Raw genomic sequence first — 14888 nt, forward strand, 5'->3', positions numbered from 1 at the left:
GCTTGCTGTAAGGAACAGTGCAGAGGCTCTTAACACACAAGCATAAATAAATCTATGGTCTTTATATGCAAGCCCTGAAGGTTAATACTGTATAATTCAATGTACCCTCTTTGTCTGCTGTGATTGATGTTTTTAAACATGTAAGGCTTGACGGGAGTCCCTTTTTGTAGGTCAGTGTTGACACTTTATGATTGGGTGAGCTCGGGGGGAGCGGCACGAGGGAGGTGGATTATTAGGAATATGTCAGGGAGATTACTCTTTTTTGCTCATCTTCCTGATCTATTTTCTCTCCGCCTGGAGATGCTTTTCATAGTGCTTTATTTGAACCAATGATGCTTCTGAGATTGAAGTCTCCCTGCTGTGTAAATGGGGCTGATGTTTAAAATGCTAGTGGTCTGGTCTATTTGTTTGACTGATAAGTATTTATTTGCCTGCAGAAATTGAAGGCCAGCTGAGAATGAATGAATTGGCTCCATATTCATAATTCTGAGTCTGATAGTTACAAGACCAACACACACCCTCTTGTCCAGTTTTTGATGTAGACCATTGCACTCTCACGCGAAGACTGTGCCTCAGCAGCCCCATTTTTTATTGATCCTCTGCATTTAAAATCTGGTCACTGCTGCCACAAACACTTCCCACTTAAGCTGCAATAGGCATGCTGCTACAGCCACATTTTTAAATATTTAGTTTTTTGCACCATTGCAACATTGTCCGGCCTGATAAGGGATGGGAGAAAAAAATCCCTTAAAATGTTTGGATCAGCAGAAGACTCAAATCTTGTATTTGAAAAACATGCACATTCTTATTTTGAAGAAGCGGCATCAAAGTACAGACCTCACCCCTGAATATACACAACTTTAAACAAACTCCTTTTATTGAAGTGCTCTTAGGTGTTTTAGCTGTGTGGTTCAAAATAATCCACACTTCAGGTGGAATAGATTATCCAAAAAATGATCTCCCTAAAAAATAATCTCCTATAAGGTACCTCTCACAACAATATGTTTGCACACTCCAATTTTGATCACAGTGGCTCGGATGATGTAAATTGTGTTGTGGAGAGTGCTCTCGACATTATTCAACCGTGAAGCCACTGTAGTATTTGACAATATCTGCTTATCTCACTCAAATTATGTTAAGGCTTCAATTCATTAGCAAAACAGCGAGGGTGAAGGAGGGAAGACGCACCACTGCCCCTGAGGTTAACAAATGAAGAACAGATATTAAGATGCTACAGTTATAACATAACAAACACAATGTTCACGCTGACATCACTAGCAAGATGAAACTCTGTTACACAAGGATTGCCAATGAGACTTTGAGAAAAAAACTTGCTCGGCGCCCGGGTAGCTTACCTGGTAGAGCGTGCGCCCACTTACAGAGGCTCAGTCCTTGCCTCAGCGGCCACGAGTGCGGTTCCAACCTGTGGCCCTTTGCTGCATGTTATTCCCCCTCTCTCCCCTTTCATGTCTAGGCAGTCCTGTAAAATAAAGGTCTTAACAAATGCCACGAAAAAAACTCTTGGTACCTGTTAGTTATCATGACTTAACAGCTTCCTGTGTAGGGAGGCCAATGCAATTATCCGCCAGATAGATGGACAGCTGAGTAACCTGAGGAGACTCAGTCTTGTAGTAATTCAAAGGATGGTTGCAACAACCAATTATTTAAAAATAGAGAGTGACCTTTTTTCCTCTTGATATTGAATGAAACATGTAAGCGTAAAAGACCGTGATCTTTTACTCTAGTATTCACAATGCAAAATGACCCAGCTGGAACTGTAAGTTGACCTGTGTGTATGTGACACACAGCAAAAGTTAGTTTGCTAGTGATGTAAGCGCATGGAGGTCATGCTTGTAAGTTGTGAGACATCAAATCTTTACTATTAAAGGTGCTCTAAGCAATGTCACGCGTTTTTTATAGGCTATCCGCGAGCTGCCTGTCCCCCGAACACACTGTAAAAAGAAACACAGCCTTTTGTAGACAGACCAGGTTTCACAAACGGCAACAAACACAAACTGTGCCAACCTGCACCACCAAACATAACAAACAGTGTTCCAACGTTCCAGCCAATAACCGACAAGAAGGATTTGGGGACGGGGGGTTAGGGTGTTAGTGGGCAGAAGCACAGAAGGGAAGGGTGAGGGGAAAGGAAGAGGAGGAGGGAGGGGCGAGCTAGCCTCCGTTTAGTTTGAAAATACTTTGAATGTCAACAACAAGTGCCGTCACCCAATATTGCTTAGAGCACCTTTTAATATTTAGAGCTGATTTTAGTACAATATCTCTTAAAATAATACCATACCAAATATGTGCTTGTTAGGCTTTTATTTGAGGGATGGCGCAGCCCGGCAATATCTATCTTTTTTCTTATATCTATCCCTAGAATAAAACTTTATTACTTTATGTAACCTGATCACAATCATAAAAAGTCCCAATACAACATTGTGGATATTCAGAACAGGTTTCTTAACAAGACACAATCCAGTACCTGTATCTGTTTTCTTTCATTACTATGTGAATAAAACCTCTAATTATATCCTGTTAACATGGATACTATTAGTTGGCTTGCAGACACTTATTAACTAGTCTATGAGGATAACATCACAGCCTTCAGCTGTTCAAGAGGAACGTTTTTAAAGAAGGGCACTGCAGAGAATGTAAACAGAAAAATTAGATGGTTTTACAGTAAGAAAAATGGCTTAGTGATGATCTAAAAGTTAAGAACTCCTTAGTGGTTGTTAATTGATTTGGTTCTATGGTATGTTCAGTGGTTAGGTTTGATTTAGTTCAGCGTTACTATACAAGACCATGACTTCAAAACTCCTGTGGTTGTCGAAACACCTTCGAATCAGTTATTTTGAATGATGTCTGAAGACTTGAAATTTATTAAGTGATTTAGGATTGATTCAAAGAGTGAAGCTAATTTAGAGTCCATTTCCTTTACGTTCCTAACAAAGTAAACCCAGATGGTAGCCTAATGCATAAAGACTATAAAGCTTGCTATTTGAGTGTTTTTCAGGAAAGATATGTTTCTACTTGAATCAAATAGGACTACATTTATTCAATACAGTTTCCTAAGGTCATTGGATTTCTGCAAAATCTAAACGTAGCTGCTCTTTTATACTTCGCCTACTTGATAATCCAGTTTCTGCCAAATTTTTGTCATGTCCCATTGCCCTGGGTTTGCCTCTTGGAGCAAGAGTTAGATTTTCTGCTGATGTTTATAATGGATAACTCCTCTCCCCTTGGGGTCCATATTAACATTTTTATTTCATTTTCAGAGAGCTTTCAGATAGGAATGATGCTGAATGAGTAAATCGATAAAATCAAGCAATAAATCTGACTGTTGTTGTCTCTTGTTTCAGGTGCAGAGCAGTGATGTCACCAAACTGAGGACATACAAGTAAGTGTTCTGGTTACATCAGCTACCCATTGTCCATCTCTGCCATGCTCTTTGAAGTGCTTCTTTTGATTTTGTAAAGGGAAAATCCAGTTGGCTTTGTTAAATTGGATAAAGTAATGTATGAATGGAAAGGCAGCACTATGCAGAACAACTCATTTTAAAGTATTATTTAGTTATAGAATTAGGACTTTCCAATTAGGTTTAACAAAGTCCTCCTTTATAAAATTAGTTTGTGCTGAATTACATGTTGCTCTCATTTTGTGTGCATCTAACTAATTAATTTCTCTTAGAATTAGTGTCAAAGCATCAGAACATATTTAAATCTCTGGGGGGAGGAAAGAGAACCTTTTTGACTTAGGGGTGCAGGATAAATGACTGTGAGCCAAACTGGTAATTGGTGGGGTTGGAGCTATGTTTTTGCGTTGTTGGTCATGTGTCCTGGTTGCTATTCAAAATTGCCTCAAGACAGAGGTCGTGGATCAAATTCACATCTTCAGAAAGTGTAACTTGTTTTTTCTCTGACTGTATCTGAGACTATATGAAGACAATTGCATTTCTTACACTAAATGAGCAATGTTTCAAAGCTGACAAACCTAAAATGAAATCACAATTGTGCTGCAAGCAAAAACATCTTCAACAAGAAATTATTCAGATACATTTTAGCAATTAATGCTACTGTTTCTGGGAGGATGTGTGCTCACGTACACTTAGGGTTGAATCCAAAGTTTTGCTCTTTTCCTCTTTCTTCGCTACTCTGATTCTATTGCTTCTATTCTAGTGCTTCTCGACTCTTTCAACATTATATAAAATCCTAAAGGTGAGTGGAGCCGTTTTCCTTTTATGAAGCAAAAAAATGCGGATTTTGTCCCATGAAATTTATGGCATGTGCACGGCCACCTCCTGATCTGGAGGAAAAAGTCTCCCACTGTTTATGTGAGTGACCCTGGAAAGAGACAGGTCATCTGTAGTCCTGCAGACAAGCTGAGTTGAAATGGCAACGGCAAAATGAGCCTCGCCACAGGAATCTCATCATCTCTAAACCTGAGTACTCTCTCTTTCATCTGTGTATAGTAGAAGCCCTCAAGGATTTATTATAGCAGTTATAAGTAACCTTCAGTTTGCCTGTAGGGCCCAACAGTAAGTTTCAGAAACAGAACCCAGGTTCCTGTATATTATTTGCACAGTGGTCATAAGGCCCTGAGTCATTAAATGCATATTGTGTTAATGAAAGATAAATAATGGTTTCAAGAATAGTGAAACATATTTTACATAACATTCATTCTCTCTCTCTCTCTGTTATGCATTCACATTCACACACAAATCTATGCTTACTGATACAGTGTATATTTATACTTTAATGTGTATACTTTGTGTATACTTTAACATCGTTCGATCAGTATGACTGGTTTGTTGGCTGTGTTGAGGGAAGTCAGCTGTTTATGAGGATGTAGTAGGCAGTGGTGTTAAAAAGTTGATTGCCTATGTTCATATTTCAAAGTTGGTTAAAGTTGTGCATCATGCAGTGATCTCTGTCTCTGATTGCTTTGTTTAAGCTACACTTCCCGGGACCGACTCCAGATCTCAGCTAGTGCCGTGATCCTGTGCACTGAGGAAACCGACAAACACACAAACTCCACACAGAAAGGCCATCATGCGCCCCAAAAGTTTGATCAAGATGGATGAAAGTTTACTTTTCTTCATGGCTTGTGGAAATTCCATTGGCCAGGCAAACTGGACTAACCTGTTACTGTTGCCTTTGCTAAAGGGGAAAGAGTAAAGAAATAATAGAGGGGACACAGAAACCAATTGAGAAAGAATTTATGACAAGAGTAATGTAATGATTTTGATTAAGATTTCAAATTGTGAGACTGATGATATGATTCCAACAATTGGTCCCTACCTGATTTCTGCTAAACACAATGATATGGGATTTTCCTCAGCTGCAGTCAAACCTTCCCGAGCAAGTTTCAAATTAAACCACAAAAATATGGAGATAAACACATATACAGAGAGACTTGGGCGAACTTAAATCAAGCAAAAAGAAATGTAATTCAGCACTTCATTGTACACCATGTGCTTGCAGCTGCTTTATAGTAAAAGCCAGGCAGTGCTGCCATTCATTTCTATTCCACTTCAACACAATGGAGACTTGATGAACACAAAGGGCACGTCTGGCTCCAGACAAAGCAGAAATGTTTTCTGAGGAATTGTTAAGGGATACAAAGTGAAGCAGGACTTCTCTCTTACTGTCAAGCTATCAGGGTCAACTCTAGACCAATAAACATCATTTATAATAAACATTTTAAATTAATAGGTAAGTTCATTTAACTATTTTAGTGAATTTCATCTTTGTTATTTTTTTCAGAAGTTTACAAAATGTTCAGTGTGTATAAAGTGTGCCATTCATCATCACAGTTCAGATTCGAACCCTGGACCTCTGCGTCGAGGCATAGACCTCTCCATATACTCTACCTACTGACCCAACCCAGCCACAGTTCCCAGTGTTAATTGGGAGGGATGGCAGCTTTATAGACTGGTGATTGGTATGTTTTATATATGCATAATCATTAAGCATGTTTTGTAAGAGAGAGGTTGAGCTACGACTGTTTCTCCCCTATTTTTTTTTTTTTTTATATTTAGGTGCTTCAGTTAATAGTGCAGCTTTACAGAGTAGGCTGTATTTTGTGACTTTGCCAGAAGAGCGAACAGATTGCTGTAGCTATGTAATATTATGAGGTACATATCAGAGAGCCCACTATTCTTTTGCTCTCAACATTTTTCTGCCCAGAGGGGCACTAAAATACATGAAGGACAGAAAAGTAAAGTGATGAAAGAACTCGGTCAATGGCAAATCAAAGACTCATGTGAATGATGCAACTATGAGATGTATTAGTTGAGTGGACCCTAATTTCACACTGATGTTTAATGAATACAGAGACGTATTTAGCTTTTAAGAATAGCAGCAATTTTGTGCATAATGTGTTTTTGTATGATACTAATGTTGAACCACTGGTCATGTCATGTTGCCTTTTGGGTTTAATGAGCTTTACATTACACATCCTGTCTTGTGTCAAACTATTTGTCAGGTCAGATGCCCAATCCACAGTTTATTGAGGTGTGTGTGTGTGTGTGATTCAGTTTTATTTATAGTATCAAACACCTTCGCCTTCTGAGACGTTTTTCCAGTGTTGTCTTTCTGTTAGCCTGGTGTGGTTATTAGGGTATTTTGAGAACATTCTCTGCCTTTTCCTGTTTGAATTTTTGCAATGACAGTAGATGTAGAAATGGTTAGTGATGGTAACTGTATATCTGTCCTATCAACTTATCTTAAATAATGTCATGACATGTCTGATTGAATCAAGGCAGACAGAGGAAACAGAGCAAAGGTGCAAAATTTATTTTAGCAGCAGCGTTAGTTTTTGCAATGAGGAATGATACTATAGCAGTCATCTCTAGGAATTAATAGTAGTGTTTTCTAAATGGTTTTGTAGATTGGTTTGCAGTTGAATGTTTAGAGGATGTGTTTTGTATGCAAGACCCTTTTAGTTGGCACAAAATATTGAATTGATTTCCTTTATGTGTTGTCTTTCCACTTGGAGAAGCACCAAACTACTGTACTGTAGGTTACTAACTTTGTCGGCTGCACAGCAAACAAACACATAGGTGGCGCATGTTTGTGAACATATGCTGGATACAAAAAGTGAAATTAATAATATATACTTTGGTTGTGTCCGAAATTGCATACTCTGCACTACATACTTAATATAAATACTATTGTTCAACATACCTTTGTGCAGATAAACAGTAGCAGTTGGTTGGGTTCTGTCTGTTATGAACGTTGTTGTTACTACCGCATTGCATTGTGGGACATTTATGCCGGTGTAGTCTTTGGTATTGCATAACGTTTTACCGGAAATAGTGTGCAATTCACATACTATTGGTTTCATACTATGGTCTCAGACACATTCTTTAAAATCTCACATACAGTTTTAGCCTACCAAATAGCCAAACCATATTAGTATGGAACTTTGGACTTGCCTGTATGTTTCTCTCCTGGGGGTGAGAGATCAAGCAGGCCTGGGTTTTGAATTGGACTTGGGACACTGTGTTGTGCATGGTCTGCTTGGGTAGCTTGTTGGAAGACTGAATGACTGCAAGAGCATCTCTGAGGTTTGAAAATGGCATTGAGGAAAATTGAGTTTTCTTGTGTGCCTGCTGTTTCTTTTTTACTGATGACATTAAGTCTTCATAAAACAACTGATTTCATCAGGACATAGCAGCATTGTGCATCACAAAATCTTTGGAAAAAAGCTTCCAAAGTAATTCAATTCTGATTTTGAGGTCACAGATTTTTATTCTTTTATAGAGATAACCAGAAATTCACAAAACTTGCAACTGCTTGGTCATACATCGCAAAACACTTTAATATTATCAATGATAATAAAATGCTTACTGTTCTTGAGCAGCAGAAATGCCACTTAGCTGGATGAGAGTTTTGTTGGCAGCCTACAGGACCTTCGCAGAGAGGATCTGTGGTGTCAGCACTCAGACGGGTGTAGAGGTGACACCAAGGTGAGCTCCGAGTTGTAGAATGGTTGGAAATCATTGATATTCTGACTCAGAAGGCTGCAAATGGCTTGGTGGCAGATGGAGTCTTTGTCAGGGAAGAAAAATGGCAGCTCGGGAGCACCAACGCCATTTACCCTATCGGCTGGCGGGCGGTGACCTTCTGCCGCTCAAAGAGATCCCCTAGCACATGATCAATTATCTCACTTCCATTGTTTACTAATCTATTGTAAAAGGATTTAAATGTCAGTTTTTTTAGAAACAGATTGCATGTGTAATCATGAAACTGGTGTTTGTTGTGACTGCGTTATGAGAACGCAGTTTGTGTTTTTAGCCGATTTTAAGCACCAAAGGAAATATATCCTTGTTAGATTGACGCATACAAAACCAATACATGGCAACTGTTCAGCTCCAATCATTTCATGTTTATACGGAATTATTATATTTGCTTTGACTTAATTTTTCCAATTCTTTAAACAACATTGCTAATGAAAGATATTCCTCAAAGTAGAGAATATTGCATGGCTTCAATTTGGCAAGTGTTTTTTATTAACATTGACTCAAAATAGATATTTTGCCAAGGTGAGCATGTTTACGCAAATTAATTTGGTAATTGCTCTTCTCATTACACAGATAACACAGACACCCAGAATAAAACTGTGGTATGGAGTCATTATTAATAAGCTGTAAACAAATCTTAAGTCAGAATAAATTATTGAATGTACCTGGAGAGAAATGAGGACAATAAACAAATGATGCAAAAAGCATATGACATTGAGACCCCATTTTAATATGTATGTATTTCAGCTAGATGGTTGATTTCATTAGCCGGTCTCATTGTTATGCACTGACTGTCCTCCTGCAGTAAAATGCATATTGTATTCACACAGCCTGAATATTCAGGAGGAAATGTTGGATTTATGTTGTGTCCTTTAGAGAAAGTGTTTTCTTCCTACCCCATATTCTGATTATATGTTATATTGATACAAGAAGGAGAGCTACTTCTATTACATATTACACATCTTGGCAGGGCCTAGGAGGTGAACTCCCGTACCGGGACTTGAACTGGGGCACCCTATGCTTCCCAAGCTAACTCCCTGAGTTGCTGCCACCGTAGTGTATATCCATGACGTTCCACTTCCGGCATTGTCCTTCATTTGGCCTTATGTTTGTTAGCTTACGCTTCTTTGTGTTGGAATTTTGCTCTCCAGGGGATTTATGAGGACTGTGGTTAACTGCTTCTCAGATCTCTGCAGGGTAAATCCAGATAGCTAGCTAGACTCTGTTGAATCTGAGTTTTTCTACTATAAAAAGACCTTTGAACGTACATGTTCCACCAAACAAGTTCCTTCTCAAGGCTATTTTGCAGCTGCTGCGTAGCTCCGCTTGGCGCTTAGCGCCATCCATGACAATTGTGATTGGTTTAAAGAAATGACAATAAACCAGAGAAGGTTTTTCTTCCATCCGGGGCATGCTGTGTGGACTAGCCAGACCTTCCTCCGCAGCTCTGTGGAGGAAGGTGTGGCAATGCGAGACTACTGCTACCCCAAAGAGACATTATGTTCTTTATTCCTTACAAATGTGCGTATTTTGAGCATAGTTTTATTTGCTTACAACTAAAATGTTATGTCAAGTTTTGCATTGAATGTAAAAACTGGTATATCATTATTACAAGAACTAAGCTCAATCAGTTAAGTTGATATTTCAGCAGGAGAATCTGTTGCATGTTAGCCATAAATAAAGGTTGGCCGCTGAGCTTCTTTTGGGCATTAGCAACGTACTTCTCTTCTCTTCTCTCCATTCAAATACCTAACAATATGTTCCGCATTACAGTATATGTACTTTTTTGCTTAAGGTCTGCGTCCTCTAAACTTGGGACCGTTGTAATGTATAGAACTACCTATACAAGCAAGCTGCTTTCCTTCTGTAAGTAGGATGATATTAAGCTGCCATGCCCTTTTCCTCAGTCAGGCCTGGCTGCACATAGCTTTCAGAGGGCAGTGCTCGGCAAGTTTCACTAACAGGAACTGTGTGAAAAATTTCCCATTAGTAAGTTGCTCTGTGTTGTGGTCTGTTACACGATATTCTCATACAACTGCCCTGCAATGACAAAATTAACAAGGGCAGATGCTGCTCCTCATTGGGCCTACAGGTGGTAACCTACTTTAATTAACATGAACTGTATATCCATATTGGTTTGGCCTATGCCAGAGAGATCTCGTACTGTCCTGGAGGCAGGGCTGCAGACAATTTAAAAACCATGCGGCCGGCAGATAAATTAGATGCCTTTTGGTTAGTCCTAAGGTTATAATATGATGAAGTTTTTCAACAAGATTTTGTAGCAAACAACTTGTTTTAATTTAGATTTTGTTGCTGACAGTTCTAGCACATTGTGACCAGAATGGTGTTAAAGACATTGAGCTTTTTTATATCTGAAGCCTGTCGTCATTTTAGACGTTGCGAGTATTTGATTTGTTCCCAGGGCAACAATACCTACTTCTTTGCATGAATGAGTAAGGATGACATTCTCTCTGGTAATCAAATGTCAGCTTTCCCTTGAGCCTTTCCTGTAGTAGCAATACCGGTCCTAAACATTCTAGGCAGTTTTTGACAATTTGCAACACTTAACATACTTTGTGCTGGTTTTTGTGACACTCCTGGTCATGGCTGTTAGCCTTAGAAGGCAGGTGGGTATATGTGGAACTGCACATGCACAGTTTTACTGTTATCTGTCAGGAATCTCTTGTCTTTGTGTTCCTTCATCAGCTCTGTGAATGTGTGAGTGCCACGGGGTAATTCTTCACTCATTCCTGTTTTGTGTTTCTTATCATTAAAATGCTACCAACACGCATGTTGATTTCTTCTTTAATCCCGATGAATCTAGCTTTTTTGACCAAATTGCCCCAGGAACTAAAAGTCCCTTTTTCATGTTTGGCTTTCTATTACATCTGAAGAACCATAACGATTAAATAAATTAAATATAGCTCCTCTTTTTTTATCTGTTATTAGCCTAAGACACTTTTTTTGCCATTGCAACAAAAATACACAGTTGTAGCTGTCTCCAAAGTAGCTCATTGATCTCAGTCAGGATTTTTGTTATAGAACTGTCAAAATCAAAGAACTTAATAATTAATAACTAATAGTGACACTAACCCCACTTCGTTTTGTGGTTAGGCCTAAAACAAAGCGTGCAAAGTGCACATCTCTGTTTATATTGCCTAGAGCCGCTGATGGGGGGAACACCGTGTCAGTTGTTTTGGGCCTTGGGTCATTTGTTGTTTTTAGAAAGAAAGCATTGAAAGCCCAACATCTGTGGCCATGCGTGTATCCATATCGGTCTTTGGTACAATAATATTTCTATTAAAATGTCCACTTATTATCATGGTTCCTTGGACATTTGAATAGACGTGATCACTTAACGTTGAAGTGATCAGTGGTGTACAGCACCTTCTAGTCATTGTGTTAGTGCTCCATGCTACTGTAGAGCACACAGTGTCTAATGTAGTGAAAGCAGGTGATGGAAATATTCATTTAGCAGCAGAGAAGAAGCTCTCTTTGTGAAGACGGCTCAGAGGCATACAGGAAATTATTTTCCCCGCACATTCATCAAAATAAAAATAGTCTGATGAGTATCCCAAGTGACTCTCCCACGTCTATTGAAGCCACAGCTGCATGTGCTGTGCACTTAGTATTAACTCTCCAATGAATTTCAGGTATTTTTGAGCACATTTTTCATCTTATTTTTTCTCATCTCAAAGCCATTGTCCTTTGTTTATCCCATAAGAATTAACATATTGAAAATAATAAAATGCCCCATTTCATTTTAATTATTCCACCTGTTACTCTACTCAAATTACAATGTGAAACACAGTTGCATCCTGGTGCCAAGAACAAATAACTGGATGATAAAATTGTTAGATATTTGCCTTTGACACTTCCATGTTTGATGACCTTTGATTCAATTACTAACTAGCAGAATGTCAACAGGGACCGTCTGCCTATGTGCCGAATTGTTCAGTCTGTGGCTGTAGTGCAGCAGAATTGCCAGAGCAATATGTAACAAAGTGCATGTTTGAAAGTGGGTGGCCTAAATATTTTTGAAGGTACATCACAGTTTGTAAAAAGGTTATCATCAGTGTTCTTTGATTGTTCTACGTTTCTTTTTGTGCAGTATAAGGTTGCTGTAAAAGAAAATAAAGCAACAGTCTTCATCACAAGGACGCAAGCAGGTTTTCGCTTTGGCACTGCCTTAGTGGTTTCATTTTACTGAACGTTAAGAGGAAAACAAAACTAGCAATCCCTTTTGACTAAGCTAAATTTAACATTCAGCCTTTCTTCCTTTGCTAAAGTCCTAGTCACTGAGTCAAAGCCACTGCTGTTAGTCTGGTTTTGCTTGTGGTTAAATGATTCACCGAAAATGGAAACATTCTAAAATCTACCTCATGCAAAATACAAAGCTCAATGGAGCTTAAAGACAATCGTCTCTCCAAGTTTGACCAATTTAAAACAGTAAAGGCTCTGGTCTCCTTGAACCCCGCCTGGCACACCTGGCAATGTGTGCAATCATAGTGTATATGTGAAATAGTTTGTATTTTGGTGTGGTCCGCTTTGGTGATTAGAATATCAGAATACTAAAATTCAGTTATTTTTAAAAAATATTAAAGTTAACTTCAGCATTCATTGATTCTTTGCACAAACTTTCATTATTTAATTGTTGTACTTGACGTCAGACCTGGTTTACTAAAGGTTCTGCTTTATCCTGTACTGCTATAAAACGTTTTGCCACCGGCCCTGGTGATTGAGACATTTCACAAGAGTATCTTCTCTCTTGATTACAAACACAGATTTATCACATATAAAGAAAAAACCTATTCCAAATGATTTGAAAAATCTGCACGCAGACTCCTGATGGTTCCAAAGTGAATTCACTATAGTGTACGAAATCACCTGATGCATTGTATTTCATTTTTTAACGTAAAAAAAATAGAATAGAAACGACATACCAGCTGTGGTGTGGGCAACTTTGTTGCACATTGAGGAGGTAATTGTTTCTTTTTCCTAGTAAAATGGTTGCATGGAAAGCCCGTCAGCCGATGACAGCTTGTCTACAGGTGTGACCTATAAGGTACACAATTTTTAATTTGTTCACTTAATTTTTCCTTTTTTCTACAGGCTATAGTTATTTCAGTGCCACATCCACTGCTAGTGATATTCCGAGAATTTGATTGACATGCAATGTAAAGGTGAATATCAGCCTTGTAGGTGGTGTGATGCCTTTTTTTCCTAATGCTTAGGCCTAAGCTTGCTGACTTTGAGTTAGCTCAGCTAATCACAACACACTCACTGACCACGCTTAATGGTATTAAGACAAAATATTGAAGGCAAAGTTGAGCAACTCACTACAGAGTTGTGTCAAAGCTGGAAAATATCTTGCTTGTGTCAGTGTATGACCATCTCCCATCTAGAATGTTGAGGGCCCTCCTTGTGTCTTTGTGTTCCAAGAATTTGTTATGGGAGTATACTCCCATGATTCTCTACATCACAGCGACTGGTGTAGAGATGGCATGTGTCAGTCCTCATGCATTTCCATTAAAAGTCTGAATATCTTATTTTTTCTGTATCATTGACCTTCATTTAGGACCTTCCGAGAATGTGCACAGGTGTTTGTTTCAGTGTAACCAGCATGGCCTGCTTCAGTAAAGCGGCGGACATATGGACACTGTGTGACTGATGCTATGAAAGGGACACTGGGATCTTTTTTATTGCTTCATTTGGCACACCCTAGTCCCACTTCCCATTACGGTTGCCATGTGATTTATGTTGTGTTCTTTGGAGAGTGAGAGAGGAGCCGGGAAGGAAAGAGCCGTGATAGCGATGTTTACCTTGATCCTGGCTGCCTTTTATTTCATCCTGGACATTGACAGTGGGGAGAAGGGTTAAAAGCCCTGTTAGGCCCCACGTTTTCCTGCACATGAATGCTATTTCTTTAATAATTTAAAGAATGAGTGTTATTAACATTGCAGTGTCGAGCCTTAAAGACTGACAGAACCTTGGACTTCTCATCCTCACGGTCTCTGATAAGTCTCACCATCAGACTTCACCACACCGTCCAGCTACAGACAACAAACTAATACCGGATTGATAAAATACTACAGGCAGACACACTGTAGTTCTGTAGCATAAATTGGCACCTCACAGCGGTTTGTCTTACAAGAAAATAATCAGTAATCATAATGTCAGCTGGATGTCTTTGTCTATTTTTTGCAGTCTATCTAAATCAGTTCATCTAAAATAGTAGAAAGGGTCCTTTACTGTGCCGTGTTATTTAGCAGCGCCGAGATAAACCTTTGCACCACCACCCTACTTTTGTTTAATTTGTAGCTACGCTTCCTGTCAGATGATTGCACCTGATTTATATTCAATCGTTTTTTTTCTGTTTGCATGCAAATGCACACCTTTGAAAACCCAATGATATTAAACTAAGATATTCAACTGCTTAATTTGCAGTCTACCTACATTACCATTTTGCTTTCTGTCAGTAATTTAAGTTGCAAGGTAAAGATTTGTAAACAATGTTAAAATTGGCAATTTTATTGTGTATGATAAAAATAAAATTGTACCAGAAAGTATTTTAATAAATGCAATTCTGGAATAAATACAAATTTGCATAATATGTCAATATTTTAAAAATGGCAATGAAAAGTGGCAAAGGAAAACTGATGTTACCTTTAAACATTTTGCCTGCTCTTGTAATATTTTAAAGTCAATTCCAATGTGCTTATTGTTTGAGGCGGAAACCTTTTCTTTTTTGCCTCTCCAATACATTACTGTATGTCTAATCTGTGTGCTAATGATCCCCAAAAGTACCCCCTTAGTTTTAAACAATAGAAGCTTGTAGACTTTTGGGGGGCGAAAACTAAAG

The 14888-nt window shown here is 38.7% G+C and overlaps 1 protein-coding gene across 10 annotated transcripts in view; it reads left to right on the forward strand.

Annotated features, from left to right (window-relative positions):
- Positions 1 to 14888, forward strand: part of LOC117953447 (bromodomain adjacent to zinc finger domain protein 2B) — a 46080-nt gene that overhangs the window by 2482 nt on the left and 28710 nt on the right. For all 10 annotated transcript variants that reach the window (XM_034886464.1, XM_034886468.1, XM_034886466.1 and 7 more), the window contains exon 2: positions 3363 to 3400. The gene's annotated coding sequence lies outside the window, so the exon portion shown is untranslated. The remainder of the gene's footprint in view (positions 1 to 3362; positions 3401 to 14888) is intronic.

The sequence above is a fragment of the Etheostoma cragini genome, chromosome 11 (assembly GCF_013103735.1).
Source record: "Etheostoma cragini isolate CJK2018 chromosome 11, CSU_Ecrag_1.0, whole genome shotgun sequence".
In the NCBI taxonomy this organism is placed as follows: Eukaryota; Metazoa; Chordata; class Actinopteri; order Perciformes; family Percidae; genus Etheostoma; species Etheostoma cragini.